The following is a 16,846-nucleotide window of genomic DNA, read 5'->3' as shown; positions in this document are numbered from 1 at the left end:
CAAGCTCCTTAGTATTTTTTTTTCTGTGTACATATAAAAAACAGAGGGTGTGCATCACTCCAAGTCACATCCTACTAACACAACCAGCTGGAAGAGGGGAAAAAAGCTACACAGAATGGGCAGATAAACACTCAAGTCCTTGGTTCTTGGGCAAGAGGAAACCATTATCTCTCATGACTATACCATGAGGTTTAATGTCCCACTCATTCTGGTGGGACATAGCCATGACATTCATTTATGTGAGAGTAAGTACAATCAGTTCAAGGTGTAATGGGTTGCAGTGTCTTACAAAAAGCTGTCAGTGACCCCATTTATACTACTGGTTTCGCTTATCCCAATGTCACAAGTGCCAAGTAAATACACCCTTAATGGGGAAAGTTCTTCATACAAGAAGGTGAAAAGTTTTTGCAGTGATTAAAACATAGAGTGAGATAATGAGATCAAGGCAAGATTACCTTAAAATACCTTTCCAGCATCCAAAACAATATATTATATTGTTTTCACATTTATAACATTTTATTTTTATTCTCTGTGAGATGTGGGTGACTTTTAAATTTTTACTATTAAAAACATTGTGATTTTTGCAAAATCAATGTTTTTATTTGCCTTCTGTTCTTTTGAAAGAGGGGCTAGGATGCAAGGTTGACCCAAAACTAACTACGTAACCAGAACAAGTGTTGGCTTTGAACCAGTCCCTGTGCCTCAGACTCCTCAGAGCTGGGATTACAGGACTGTTCTATCAGGCCGGGATGTTTAGTGAATGATTTAAAATGTTACTGTTTTCTTTAGAAGGAAATTCTTTGTTCAATGATACAATCATGTATCATTTGGAATATTTTCCAATTAATTAATAGAAGTTCAAGTGTTTCCTCTATCATGCCACCAGTGCTGAATGTACCTTCCACATTCTCATCAATAATAGACATGCCAAGAAAGAAATCAAGAAAACAACCCCACTCGCAATAACCACAAATAGGAATAAATTTAATGAAATGAAAGGTATCTGCAATAAAAATATTTAAACACCAAAAATAGAATAGAAACTGAAGAAGACACCAGAAAATATAAATGGTCTGAATTCAAAATGCATTACAGAGTAAGAGTGGCAAAAAGCAGCCTAATCCTAACACAAAAAGACACACAGATCATTGGAATAAAGACCCAGATATAAATCATGTAGCTATAGTTACCTGCTTTGTTTATTTGTCGCAAAGATTCACACACATACATTGTAGAAAAGAGATTTTCTTCAAGAAATCATGCCAAGAAAACTGTATACATGTGTACATACCACACACACACACTCACACCACAAATACAAACAAATAAATAAACAAAACTGGATCTTTCTCTCTCGCTCTGTACAAAATCAACCAGAATGAGACAAAGAAATTTTTTTTTATTTTTTATTATTACCATTTATTACAATTTATTCAATTTGTATACAGGCTTTGGCTCCCTCCCTTGTCTTCTCCCAATACCACCTGCCTCCTCCTATGTCCCTCCCCTAGTCGACTGATAGGGGAGGGAGGTCATCTTTCCCTTTTATTTGACCCTAGTCTATCAGGTCTCATCAGGACTGGTTGCATTGTCTTCCTCTGTGGACTGGCAAGTTTGCAACCCCCAGGGGGAGGTGATCAGAGAGCCTGCCACTGAGTTCATGTCAGAAAAAGTTCCTGCTCCCCTTATTAGGGACCTCACTTGGAGATTGAGTGTTTGGGCTACATCTGAGCCGGATTTTAGGTCCTCTCCACTCATTGTCCTTGGTTGGGTTATCAGTTGGTGCAGGCCTTTAGGGCTGAGTTTTTGTTTTTTCTTTTTGTTTGTTTGTTTGCTTGCTTTCTTGTTTTTTTGTTTTGTTTTGTTTTGGTTTTTTTGGGGGGGCAGTCCTAAAACCATTCCTAGAAATGAAAACATCTTTTTTTTTTATTTTCTTTTGCAGTCTATTGTAATTTCAAAGAAGGTGAAATAAGAACCAGTTTAACAAATTCCCCAGACTTGACATAGGAATTACTTTTAATGTAACATCACAAACACGTCTTTGGTCTGTTGTCTACAAAGTTGTGGCTGTAAACATATTAGGACACATCCTCATAAATATGAGACAAAGAGTTTGCAAGAACAATAGATATATGCCATTTGGTGATGGACTCCTGCTCTGAAAAGAGTTCTTTTGGACCACAAGCAGAAAATATGATGCCCACGGTCAAGCACCTAGCTCAGAAGACAGAAGACGGTCGGGAGGCCGTGCCTGTGGTGAATATTACAAAGCAAAAGGAAAGAGTGTTATATACCAACGTTATGGTAGCTGTAGGCACAGACTCCTGTGTACTGATTTTAAAGCAGACGTATACATTAAAGCACGCCCATGCCCAGTGCTCCTTTTGCGTTTTCTTTCTTCAGGCACATAAGGACCATTATATGTTAGTTCCTATTTCCCTGTGATCTGACAGTGTCCTTTGCTATGTGCAAATACATAGTAACGTTAGGTTGGTCCATAAAGAAATTTGATATCTTGATGAGTTCTGAGAGGTTGTTTTTGTCATTCCTGGAGTGTCTCTGCATAGGTTGGGTCTGGCCACACTGTATCTGAGGGTAGGGATAGGTTCACTTCTGTTTTGAAGCTAATGTTGCTTGTATGGGCTTGGAGCCGGCTGAGGCCTAGAAAAATCATGAAGCCCTGGAAATGGTGTTTTATCTCTCATTCATTAAAGATGATATGCCCCCAGTCAATTTCATCAGCTGTTATTTAAAACAAAATGATCTTCTAAATTAAAAAATTTTCATAATTTTTATATTACATGTGTGGTGGTATTTAATTTTGTTTATTGGAAATGATAATTATTCATATAAGTTTCTCAAATTATCATACTTATCAATTACTAAGACTATGTAAGAGGAAAATGAAGAGAAGAATCTCAGCTATTTTTATTTCTTGTATGATTTACTTTCCTGTGCAACAGCTCTTCCTCTCTTCCTCATCTGGGAGTAACTCACACTCAGCCTTCACTTCACAATAAGTAGGCTCCTGTCCTGTTCCTTGTTCTCTCTGACATCCAATGTCCATCCCATTTGTCTTTCTAAGTGAGGACTGATCATCTTGCCCCAGGTCCTCTTTCTTGTTTATCTTCTTTAGGTCGGTAGATTTCAGTATGTTTGTCCTATCTTATAGGTCTATATAAGTGAGTATATACCATGTGTGTCTTTCTGCTTGTGGGATCACAGTAAGTAGGAAGAAATAAACGGTGAGCCTCTGTGATGATTCTAAAAGCCCCTGTTTGGAAGTCACTCATCACTTCTGATCTCCTTTCCTTTCACGGGCCATAATAAGTCACCATTCACAACAGGAACTGATTAGTGAGATAAAAACTATGAAATCTTGCAAACAACAGCCCCGCACTCTAAGCTCAAGAACTCATGGTAGTCTCTTCAGCAGAACTAATTTTTACTCTCTTCATTCAAACCTATGTGACCTGAAAATGCAAGGTCTTCTCATCTTGGAACAGGAAAGAGTCTAGGACAGCACAGGAAACACAGAAAAAAAAAATTTATTGTCCCCCCCCCAACCCCATGCACAGCAATCTCTTATGTTGCAGGACAGATGTTGGAGTGCCCTGCTCTGCTGTGAAAAATGATGTTCAGTGGGTTCCCAGGTCTGCTTCTTGCTAGTGAGGTAAGACCTACTAGACTGAGAAATAATACTGTCCTCTTTGACCACAATTTTCATAAACATAAGAGCTAAGCATCCTCCTGTGATCATGCATGAAAAAAAGCAAGCAAACAAACAAACCCCACAGGCTTGTTTAGCCTATAGGCTGGTAAAGCCTTTAATGATATAAGTGTCCTCACTAAAAGTCTGGGTATTTCTAAAATCTGATTCCAATCAAAGATATATGCCTCGAGACTTTATTGCTTGTTACTTGCATTTAGAAGACAATGCAGCCATTCCTGATGTGATCTGATAGACTAAGATCAGAAGGAAGGAGAGGAGGACCTCCCCTATCAGTGGACTTGGGAAGGGGCATGCGTGAAGAAGGGGGAGGGAGGATGGGACCGAGAGGGGAGGAGGGAGGGCCTCATAGGGGGATACAAAATGAATAAAGTGTAATTAATAAAAATAAATAAATTTAATTATAAAAAAGAAGACTCTTCTAAGAAACCAATATCTTTAGCTTTCTAGATACTTTTCACTGAATTAAAAAAAAATTGAGACAGGATCTCATGAACCCCAAATTTCTCTTATGCTCAGTAATGTAGCAGAGATGATCTTGAACTTCTGATTCTCCCACTTTCCCCTCCACAGCTGCTACTGCAAACATGTGTCATTCTGCCTGCTTTATGCATTTTGGAGATCAAGCTCAGAGCTTTGTGCTGCTGGATGAGCAGCATAGCAGCGGAGCTACATCCCCAGGACCTAGCTAAAAATGATTTGCAGAGATTTAACAGGACACAGGGAAGCCCTATCCACAGCTATATGCTTATCAAAGAGAGGAGCTTTAATCAATCGTTTTTATTCATAATTGAATCCATTTTTTTAGCCAAGGTTGAAAATCACTATTAAATGATCTGTTAAATTCAGCCATAATAACCAGCAAGCACTACTAATGGTTCCCATATTTCTGCCTACAGCCATGAGTTCCAAGTTACTCCAGCAATCTTCATCGAAAAATTCCATGCCCCCGCATACCTTGTGCTACCAAGATAATTTTCAATGACTATCTCTTGACCATTCTTGTCTTGTCTTACAGATAATGCCATATACTTTCAGGTTTGGTGGTTACTTACGTTCCAGGAATTGATTTGTTTGGCTTAGGCCAAAAATGCTATGCGAAAATGATCTCAGATTCTCAGTGGCTCATTATAACAACCATTAACGTATTATGCATCCTTCAAGTCTGTCATAAGTTAGCTATACTTCTGCTTCCTGGGAACCTAGTCCACACCAGAGCTCAGGCTAAAAGCACAGCTTAGTCCACAAAACTATGTTGAATGGCAACAAAAAACAAGGCTTACCAAACCAGGAAATTCCATTTAAAGCATTAGCTTGGAAATAACGCAGGCCACTTCTTTTCATATGCATTACGCAAAGCAGTCTCAAGACTGTCTCAGTGAGTGTGGCCTGATGTATTAACACACCATGAGAGTTTTTAAACAAAAGGCTGAATTCCTCGCAATGTTCAGAGGCTGACTCCAACAGTGTCTGCTTTTCCTGATTTTTCTAGCTACTTCCTCACATGGTAGTAGAAAGTCTGTTCTGGAAATAAACTTATACTATGCATGAGCTAGCCCTCTGGAAGTCCCGCATCACTCTGAGGATTGTCCACCAAGTATAATAAACTGGGGGCAGGAATACAAATATTTAGACCATAGCAGAAGATCTAGACTTTCTCACTGGAAAAAAGTGGGATGATCTTACCATGAGGACAAACAGTAGTTACCTTGAACAAGAAAAACAAAATCTATCATATTTTATTCGTAGATCTAATCTATATTCACTTGATTGCTAATAAGTGTGAGTTATAATGGATGGCAAAATGTAATAAAGCTACAGCCACTCATTTTTAATTTTTCAGGACTTTTCAGACACATTACCTTTGTTAGTAGATAACCAAATATAGAAGATGAACAAATAACCTAGACATCCTAATTCCTCTTCTTTCTTCATGTAATTGACCTACGAATATCTTCTACTGTTACATAACAAATTAAGAAAATCAGCACAATATTTTCTCACAGTTCTATAAAGGGTTCATCTGAGAGGTTCATCTGGATCTTCTGCTTATGATTCTGAAGGTCAAAACCAAGGTCTTGGTCTGCTAGGTTCTTCCAGCAAGTGGTGGAGAAAATCACATTCCAGCACATTTAGGTTGCTGGCAGAGTCTAGTTCACAGTTAGAGATGAGATCACCATTTTCTTTCCTGATTGAATGTACTTGATTTGGATCAAAGGCTGATATATTTTTCCCAAGAACCAGAACTTAAATCTCTCTTTACAAATATGTTTTCAGGGGGAAATGCTGTAAATCAGAATATTGATTTGCACAGCATCAGAAAAAAAGACCACTTTCTAGAGCATCCATAACTTAGGGAACCCTTTTCTGAGTGGCCAAGAAGCACAGGGGCTACCTATGACAAAGATGCCCCTAGTCAAAGTCTTCGTGAGTTATAATTTAATTTTTTTAAATTAGCATACAAAATAATGGGTTTTATTAAAGCCTTTCATACATGCATATTATTTACCATGTTCTTATTTGCCTCAGGACAGCCATCTCCCACCACTGCTTACTTCCTGAGGTTGTTCTTCCTTTCTCTATGAGAATAGTCTTTCTGCTTTGTTGACACACAGCACTTAATCTTCTTTCTCTTCATTAGCCTTGATTCCTTTCCTCCCCCTAGACTTGTTCAGAGTACTAATAATCTTTCTTCCACTTTCAGATTGTGTGTGTGTGTGTGTGTGTGTGTGTGTGTTATTTAATCTGGTTCCCACATGTGGGAGAAAAATGTAAAGTTTGCCTCTCCAAGTCAGTCTTATTTTATCTACCACAGTGGTTCCTTTGACCCTTTTAGCAAACCTCTATCTCCAAAAATATTTATGCAACAATTCATAACAGTAGCAAAATTTACAGTTATAACATAACAACAGAAATAATTACAGCATGAGGAACTATATTAAAGGTTTGCAGCATTAGGAAGGTTGAGAACCACTTGTTAGATTCGACCATGACAAACTCTAGTTCAATTCATTTTCTTGAAAATGATGTTCTTCCATAGTTTTTGTGGTACAAAATAAATCTATTTTGTAAATGCACTACAGTTTTGGGGGGGCTTGATGGTGCTTTTTGTTTGTTGTTTGTTTGGGGAGTTGCTTCATTCATCTGTTGATAAACGTCTAGGCTGGTTCTGTGTGTTTGCTTCTGTGAAAAACATGCCAATAAATCATATATATATATATATATATATATATATATATATATATATATATCCAGGAGTGACACAGCTGGATAGATTAAATTATACTTCTTTCCTTAGTTATTTAAATGATCTCTGCAAAGGCTATAAAGTTTCGGTGCTCTCCACATTTTTGACAGCATTTGTGATGATTTTCCTTAATGATAACAATTTTGAATTGAAATGAGTTGGAATATCAAAATGGTGTTGAACGCAGGGACAGTGGGATCAACTCTAGACAGCCAGTCTTTCTGACATATGGAGAGATACTGGCTCAGTAAGAGACCCTGTCTGTAGAAGACACATGGCAAGTGATAAAACAGAACACTTCATGTGACTCTCTGTCCTCTGCATGAAAATGCATGGACTTGAACACCTGCACATACGTGTGTACACACAGAAACACACATGCATACATCACACACATACACACACAGAAGCTAAGGGGGTGAACTGACACTCTACAGCCCTGCCATGGCAACCATCTGTAACACCTGCTTGCCACTTCATGGATAGCTCATATGGGGACATTATTCTCCCACTTAAGAAAGTGATGTCACCAGAGCCTTTATAAGTAATTAAATGAAGTGTTTTGAAGAAAATTTATTAGTAGTAGTAAGTTTATGGCTGTGTACCAAAAGACATTTGATAAGGCAACATTTGCAACATAAAAAGGAAAGACTAGACCGAGATAGAAAGCAAAGGAAAGGAGTTGTCTGAATAGTAAACACAGCAAAGAAGAGAAAGCAGGTTTGACATAATCCTAATCGCTTTTTTACAAATAGGCCCAGACAATGGGATGCCCTTACATTATGAACAGGTGGCTCTGAAAACAATAATAGAAAATGAAAAAACAACAAAAGAAGAGCTCTTGGGAAATTTCAAACTGAGATGAGCACAATTACATAATTTCAAAGCCAAGTTGGGAAATAAGATTAAGACTTTCTCACAAAGAGTGAAAAGGAATGAAAACCATGAGAGAAAATATGAAGACATTTCCAGCCAAAATTATCAATATCACCACCCAAGTAATAAAACAGGTCACAGACAACACCAGGATGGAAATAATTACATATATAATGGGCCGGAATGGCCAGAATGAGCCAGCATAAAATTCCCATTGACTCCTAAGTCTCCCTTTTATAGAAAGAAAATAAAAATTTACAGCAAAAACCTTGTGAATCTGAAAACCCAAGCAGCAAAAAGTTTCTAAAAGCCTGTGGAAATAGAAACAAGGCATTTTATTAAGTATGTAAAATATTAAAGATGGTTAAAGAATTGATAAATAGAATTCTTACGTGTTATTTGGTTTAGTTTCCTTGATGCTCATTTCTCTCCTATCGCTATGTATCAAGTTTTGGTAACTTCTTAAAGAAACTTACTCCATTTTTAGTTGTCCTGTTCATCTCCTGCCCTTACTCCCTAAAAGTCATTCCTCTCATTACCTTATATTTTGACTGACTTACTAGATATTTTTATACAGTTAGCCATGCAAATTCATGCACAGCAACAATTACATAAAATTTTGAAATAATTGGTCCCTTATCTGAACCTTCTTCCATCTTTCAGTTGGCCAATGGAGATATTTTCTAAGCTACAGACTCCATTAACTTGTTCTTTGTGTAAAATGCTTTACAGAGAACACAAAAAAATGTTAAGCGTAAGAATTAAGGGGAATGGGGGCTGTTTTTGACAGGGACTCCTTTGCCTGATTTTTGCTCACTTGCCCTTGGCAGGGCTGCCTCACCTGGCCCCAGGGGAAGATGTACTCAGTCCTGATAAGACTTGATTGCCTTTGGGTGGATTGGTGGGAAAGGGGAGCTCCTCTTCACTGAGGAGTAGGGGAGGGAGGATAGAGGCAAGAGAGAGGGAGGTTGGGACCAGGAGGTGAAAAGGGAGGGGCAAAGATCAGGATGTAAAGTAAGTAAATAAATAAATAAATTACAAAATCAGACAAACAAACAAACAAAGAATTAAGTCTGCAGGAAGAAATGAAGAATGAGGATCCTGATGCCCTCAACAGCTAAAGCAGCTTAATAAAAGCTGCAAAGTGGCATCTCAGGATCTGGCTGCACCTAGCAACTTGAGGGTCAGAGTTAGAGAGAATGCACATTACATGCTTTAAAATGGTTTTATGTAGCTAAGGATAGGCAAGTGGGGAGGGGGCTGCATTAGAAGAAGAATGGGAAAGTTAACTGTTTTCCCACATTTGAACTCTGCAACTACCAAGTGTCTGGTGAAAAGTGGCTTTGGCAACTGCTTTGCTTGTGCAGTCTCCAAAGGGAACACTGAGCTCCATGGCCTTGGCTTTTCAGGGGAGAAATTTATTTAAAGTGTCCTGGAAGTGCATATATTATATGCCTAAACATCTGAAGCTTCCAGAATGCTCATTAGCTTTTAAACATTACTTGCCTAGTTAATAGTTAGACCCCAAGAGTGTGTCAGGTATTGTCATAATGCTGCTATACAGTACAAGATAAAAGTCAGTTTTCAAGGTAACAATGCTGAATGTGCAACAGAAGGAGAATATGTTGTGTGACTCCATGTCTAAAAATGCTATGAAATGCAATCTAATTTACAGGCAATAGTCAATCAATGGTTATGTAGGAAGGAGAGCAGAACATGGAAGAGAGAAAGAGATTACAGGGTTACGAGTATTATAAGAATCTGAGTGTGATGAGTATTTTTATTGTCATGACCATGAGAAAAGCCTCGTACATAAAATACATATGTCAAAACATAAAATAATACACATGTTCCTTGTGGAACTTATTTCAATCACAATCAGTAAGACTACAAAATACATTTATACATTTTAAAATACACCAAAGTAATAGGTTAAATTAGATCCTACAAAAATGCATATTTTAAAGTCCTGACTTACAGAACTTCATAATGTGCTGTGGAAACATGAGATGAGAGAACATCTGTACGGAAACATAATAAGATGCTGTCTCTCACTGTGGGCAGAGCTCAGTAACAGAATACTTACCTAGCAAAGCAAGGTAAAGAAAATTTACAAAGGAAGAAGAATGGTCTTTAGTGTGATTTTGGATAGAATCCAGTACTACATCTTCATAAGAGTAGGAGACTAACATACAAGCACAAATACACACACACACATACACAGAGAGAGAGAGAGAGAGAGAGAGAGAGAGAGAGAGAAAAGACACTGTAAATGTACAAAAAGCAAACCAAGCAAAAACAAAAACCAAAAAACCTGGCCACATAAAAGCTACAGTTAATGCTGTCAAAAGAAGCTACCAATATGTAAGTCAGACTTTGAGAATATTTTTAAAATTGTATTTATTTATATGTGTTTCCAGATGGGTTCAGGCCTACATGAACGTACATACGTGTGTGCATGTGTTTGTGTGCATGCGAGTGTGTGTGTATGTATGTATGTAAAGGCAAAGGGAGGTTAAAGGACAATTGTGCACTGAGTAGTTCTCTCCATCAAGCTTGGCACAAACATCTCTACTCAATGAGACATCAGGCTCGCCTTGTGATAGTTTCTACACTACTCTGTCTGACAAAAGTCCCAACAAGTTTTTATTATATCCAGTAATTACACACACACACAACACATTTTATATATGTGTAATGTGTGTGCAAATGCACACAATAACATGTATATTATATACATAGTAATACATATTATTATTGCATGTGTGTGTATATGTATAAACTTTCTCTATGAGACTCTGTAATGAGTGATTTATTTTCTATTACCTCCTCTGTTTTTTTTTATATGTTTCAATATAATCCAAAACTTCTGCTGTAATTACAAAAAGTCATGAAATGTTATCCGGAACCATTCATGGGATTCAATCGAGATGCCTGACAATGGAGAAGATACAGTGCTTTCACCTTTTTCCATGCAAAAAGAAGGGTGTCTTGGTACAAGAAGAAACAGCAAGTTTGCAAAGACAACTTAAGGAACATTGGTAAATGTGATTTTAATATCTTCCTATGAATATTCAGGAGGAAGCATGCAGACCCAGGGTTACTGATGCTGCTGTTTCAAAGATGCACACAGCACATACAAGAAACATGTTGTAGAACAATAAACAAGCTGCTCATTTGAGATACGTTGTAAATTACAAGACAAGAGGTAATATTCAATATAAAATGCTCATGGTTTATTTTTTCGAAAGTGTTGCAAAATGAGGTTTAAGTTGGCAGTGATTGTCAGCAATGTTTTTGTTAGGCGCATTCACAGGGCTTTCTTTTATTCTTAATTACTCTTGTAACTACCAACACTTATTCAGTTAGATATGTTAATAGTCCATAGATTTCCATACACCTGTTTCTACCAGCTGTCTGCAAGGCTGGTTCTCTAACATCTGGACAGAATTCGTGATTCCATTTCTTACCAGGAAAATAGAAATCACAGGAAAAGAAGTTCCAGAATTAGGGTGGGGCTAAAGTGCTTGAAATATAGACAAAGAACCTGTTTTTGCATCGTGATAACAATGCTGGAAGAATGAATTCTGTGATGTGCCTAGTGGATACCAGAAGAAAAAGATAAAAGATGTATGTCTTATACAGAGGATAGAAAAGCCATCTCACTGAAGTGAGATAAAGCTCTTTACAGAGGCTCATAAGCTTCTTGGTGCCTTGCTTATGCTCAACAGTATTCAGGACTTAGGCTGTAAAATCATCTTGATTATTAAAATTAAAGCTAACATGAAGAATGCTTTAAGATGCATTTGCTCCATTTTTATTTAGAAAATGTTTGCTATGCCTCTACAGGCCCTTTTTCTGAATTCAGAAGACACAGCCTGAAGATAGTGCCCTTTATCTCAAGAAGATTGAAAAGAAAATAGAAAGAACCAGCAGACGAACTAAGTACTGTGGGAAGAATATAATAAGAGAAAATTATAGTCAGTAACCGGTTTGCACAGAAGAATGTTATGCACACAGGGTGCTTAATCTCTTCAAAGAGACAATATTAAAACGACATCAAATTTTAATTCATACTACTAAGAAATACCCATTAAATTGATATTTTACACAGGTTTTAGTGAGCACTAGAGAATGGGCACTGTAAATTGGTGTAAACTGTATTGAAATGTTTTGGACATAATTAAACACATCTTTAAACATATAAAAATAGACCTAGAAATTATGTTTTTAGGATTGCATCGGAGCTATCCACAGCAAGACTTCTATGGCTGCTACTGTGTAATTGTTTATAATGGTAAACACGGGGGGGGGGGGCGGGAATTCTCACCACAAAGCATTCATTAGCCAGATAAGCAGAAGCAGAACAGAATACTGTTGAGCTATTAAATAATACTGCAGTGTGTCTGATGCAGGAAGACAGGCATTCCTTTCAACCTTCAGACTCTGTCATAGTAAAGAGTATTTAAATGATAAAAAGAGTAAGCATGGAGCCAGCAATAAGCCATAGGAGGTGAATGGAAGGATTCTGGGGTAGATGAGGCAGAATAAAGGAAGCCACTGTATGCAAATCAGTTATCATCATCAGTAAAGGAAGTAAGGAATCTATCAGAAAGTACAAATAAAATAAGATGGCAAAATAATGATAATGATGATTGATGATGGTGGTGATGGTGATGAAAATGGTGGTAGTGATGATGATGGCGATGATAATGGTGGTAATGATGATGATAATGGTGGTGATGGTGGTGGTGGTGGAGGTGATGGTGGTGGTGATAATGGGGATAGTGATCATGATGAGGATGGTGTTGGTAATGGTTATGATGGTGGTGGTGATAACAATAAAAAGCTTACCAAAACTAATGAGTAGCTGATAGTCTATCTACAGAAATTTGTCATTTTTAACTCCTCTTTGAATATATGAACCTCATGAAGCTCTATAAAATGATAGTTATTTTGACAGCCACCTTGAGTGGATCACATGATGCCTAGGGTGTTAGAAAGGCACACTTTGGGGTATTACTTGTAATGACATTTTCAGAGAGGATCAGATCAGGCTGACAGACCACCCCTGAATGTTGGTGAAATGCTGGTGACACTATTCTAAGTGGTGGGCTTCAGAACTGAATAAAAGGAAAAACACACTTGCATGGTTTTTTTTTTCTGCTTCCTCATCAGCTTAGATGTGAGCTATCCTGTTCCAGTGCCTTCCCCACCATAGTTTCTTTAAGCTGTACAGCAAAATAAACCTTTCTTCCTGAAGTTGCTTCTTGTGTTTTTTTTAATCACAGCAATAAAATGGAAACCACTCTCATATACATGCCAGACAAATTTAACAATAGAAGTAATGACAGATATAATGTTAAGTAAAATAAGCCAAACATGATACCAAAAAAACATGTGATTTCCATCATGTGTACAAGCTAAAGACACTCTGAATGCAGAGCAATAAAGTTGGAAGAAGACAAGGGAAGGTTGAAAAACTATTTGACAGAGAGGGTAAGTTACAGAAATGATATAAAGCTCCTAAAATTAAGATTGGTGTCATGGTCCCTGTGGCCATTGTCGGCCTTCACGTTTGAGTGTGTGCTCTGTACAGTTACAGTGCAATACACTACCTATCTTCTGTACCTCTGTGTGTGTGTGTCTTGTCTGAATTATTTTAACAGACATGGCAAGGATCAGGGAGACAAGGGGAATCCAAAGTAGTATCCTGGTGATAATAATATGTGAAATTATTACTACTATGTCAAAACTACAAGTAAATTTTTTCATAAGAAACTCTGGGAAGGTTTGGAGAGTAAGAACATAGTGACGGTGTGGACAAATAACCCTCATTCTTTTACATAGGCTTTCTCTGACATCTCTGTTTTCTGCCCTTATCTCAATGAAATCCTAGCAACCCACAAATCTAAACTACCACCTTAGACCATACAACCCAACTTAGTATCCCTCAACTCTACACGTGAGCGTATGAATGATCAGAGGAAAGCTGCACTATCCAAATCAAAGATTAAGCTTTCTTAAATATTTATTTTATTTTTCGAGATAATATAATTACATCATTTTCCCCTTTCCTTTTCTTCATCTCATATGCCTCTCTCTCTTCTTTCTCAAATCTGAGGCATCTTTTTTTTTTTTTTTATCAGTTACATTTTATGGACTCTGTATCCCAGCCATATCCCGATCCCTCATTCCCTCCCAGTCCCTCCCTTCCTCCCTCATCTCCACCCTGCCCCTTTCCAAGTCCACTGATGAGGGGGGGGGACCCCATTCATCTGATCCTGTTTTATCAGGTATCTTCAGGACTGGCTGCAAAGCCCTTCCTGTGGCCTAACAGGACTGCTCCTCCCTTCGGGGGTGGGGAGGCCAAAGAGCCAGTCATTGAGTTCCTGTTAGAAATAGTCCTTGTTCCCCTCACTTTGGGAAACCAATTGGTTACTGAGCTACCACAGGCTACATCTGAGTGGAGGTTCTAGGTTATATCCATACATGGTCCTTGGTTGAATGTCAGTCTCAGAAAAGACCCTGTGCCCAGATATATTTGGTCCTTGTGGAGCTCCTATCCTTTCCCCATCAGACTAACTCCCCTTCTTTCTTATGATTCCTTGTACTCTGCCAAAGGTTTGGTCATGAGTCTTTGCTTTGAAAACACTGCTAGTTAGAGTCTTTCAGATGCGCTCAGTAGACTCCTGTCATACGTTCAATGCACATCCCATCTGTCTTTCTAGATGAGGATTGATCTTCTTGCCCCATGTCCGCTCAATTGATTATCTTTTTTAGGTGTATAGATTTCATTATGTTTATCATATCTTATAGATCTATATAAGTGAGTATATCCCATGTTTGTCTTTCTCCTTCTGGGATATTTCACTCAGAATGATCTTTGCTAGATCCCACCATTTGCCTGCAAATTTCATGATTTCCTCCTTTTTGATTGCTGAGTAGTATTCCATTGTGTAAAAATACCACAATTTCTGTACCCATTCCTCCGTTGATGGACATCTGGGTTGTTTCCAGGTTCTGGCTATTACAAATAAAGCTGCTATAAACATGGTTGAGCAAGTATCCCTTTTGTGTACTTGAACGAACTTTGGGTATATACCTAGGAGTGGTATAGCTGGGTCTTGAGGAAGCACTATTCCTAATTGTCTTAGAAAGCGCCAGATAGCTTTCCAGAGTGGTTGTACCAGTTTACATTCCCACCAGCAGTGGAGGAGGGTTCCCCTTTCTCCAGAACCTCTCCAGCATGTGTTGTCGCTTGAGTTTTTCATCTTGGCCATTCTGATGGGTGTAAGGTGATATCTCAGGGTCGTTTTGATTTGCATTTCCCTGATGGCTAATGAGGATGAGCATTTCTTTAAGTGTTTTTCTGCCATTCGATATTCCTCTGTCGAGAATTCTCTGTTTAGCTCTGTTCCCCATTTTTTAATTAGATTACTTGGTTTGCTGCTTTTCAGCTTCTTTAGTTCTTTGTATATACTGGTTATTAGTCCTCTGTCAGATACAGGGTTAGTGAAGATTCTTTCCCAATCTGTAGGCAGTCATTTTGTTTTGATGACGGTGTCCTTTGCTTTACAGAAACTTTTCAGTTTCTTGAGGTCCCATTTATTGATTGTTGCTTTTAGAGCCTGTGCTGTTGGTGTTCTGTTCAGGAAGTTGTCTCGTGTGCCAATGAGTTCTAGGCTGTTCCCCACTTTTTTTTCAAGCCGATTTAATGTGTCTGGTTTTATGTTGAGGTCCTTGATCCACTTTGACTTTAGTTTTGTGCAGGGTGATAAATATGGATCTATTTTCATTTTTCTGCATGTAGACATCCAGTTGGTCCAGCACCATTTGTTGAAGATGCTGTCTTTTTTCCATTGAATGGATTTGGCTTCTTTGTCAAATATCGAGTATTCATTGGTGTGTGGGTTTATTTCTGGGTCTTCTATGCGGTTCCATTGATCCTCCTTTCTGTTTCTATGCCAATACCATGCAGTTTTTATTACTGTTGCCCTGTAGTACAGCTTGAGATCAGGGATGGAGATACCTCCAGATGATCTGTTGTAGTACAGGACTGTTTTGGAGATTCTGGGGTTTTTGTTTCTCCATATGAAGCTGAGAATCTTTTTTTCAAGGTCTGTAAAGAATTGAGTTGGTATTTTGATGGGAATTGCATTGAATCTGTAGATTGCTTTTGGCAGTATGGCCATTTTCACAATGTTAATCCTACCAATCCATGAGCACGGGAGATCTTTCCATCTTCTGATATCTTCTTCGATTTCTTTCTTCAGAGACTTGAAGTTTTTCTCAAACAGGTCTTTCACTTGCTTGGTTAGAGTCACCCCAATGTACTTTATGTTATTAGTGGCTATTGTGAAAGGTGTTGTTTCCCTAATTTCTTTCTCAGCATTTTTGTCTTTGGTATATAGGAGGGCTTCTGATATTTTTGAGTTGATTTTGTATCCTGCCTCGTTGCTGAAGGTGTTTATCAGCTGAAGGAGTTCTCTGGTTGAATTTTTGGGGTTGCTCATGTATACTATCATATCATCTGCAAATAGTGACACTTTGACCTCTTCCTTTCCGATTTGTATCCCCTTGATCTCCTTTAGTCGTCTTATTGCTCTGGCTAGGACTTCAAGTACTATGTTGAAGAGATATGGAGACAATGGGCAGCCTTGTCTTGTCCCTGATTTCAGTGGGATTGATTTAAGTTTCTCTCCATTGAGTTTGATGTTAGCTATAGGCTTGCTGTATATTGCCTTTACTATGTTTAGGTATGTGCCTTGTATCCCTGATCTCTCCAAGACTTTAAACATGAATGGGTGTTGGACTTTGTCAAATGCTTTTTCGGCATCTAAGGAGATGATCATGTGGTTTTTCTCCTTCAGTTTGTTTATGTAGTGGATTACATTGATGGATCTGAGGCATCTTTTTCATTAATTGCTATTGCATCCATGTATGTACACACACACACACACACACACACACATACATATGCATGTTCATAT

At 38.1% G+C, this 16,846-nt stretch overlaps 1 long non-coding RNA gene across 1 annotated transcript in view; it reads left to right on the top strand.

Moving 5' to 3' along the window:
• The window catches only part of LOC132652750 (uncharacterized), a 64,144-nt gene extending 52,024 nt beyond the window's left edge, over positions 1 to 12,120 (top strand). The window contains exons 2-3 of the long non-coding RNA XR_009590324.1: positions 10,742 to 10,894; positions 11,703 to 12,120. This is a non-coding gene — a long non-coding RNA (uncharacterized LOC132652750). The remainder of the gene's footprint in view (positions 1 to 10,741; positions 10,895 to 11,702) is intronic.
• Positions 12,121 to 16,846: the final 4,726 nt, after the last annotated feature.

Source organism: Meriones unguiculatus, chromosome 3 (assembly GCF_030254825.1).
Source record: "Meriones unguiculatus strain TT.TT164.6M chromosome 3, Bangor_MerUng_6.1, whole genome shotgun sequence".
In the NCBI taxonomy this organism is placed as follows: Eukaryota; Metazoa; Chordata; class Mammalia; order Rodentia; family Muridae; genus Meriones; species Meriones unguiculatus.
The sequence above is the reverse complement of the archived record's forward strand: the minus strand, read 5'-3'. Positions and strand labels throughout refer to the sequence as shown.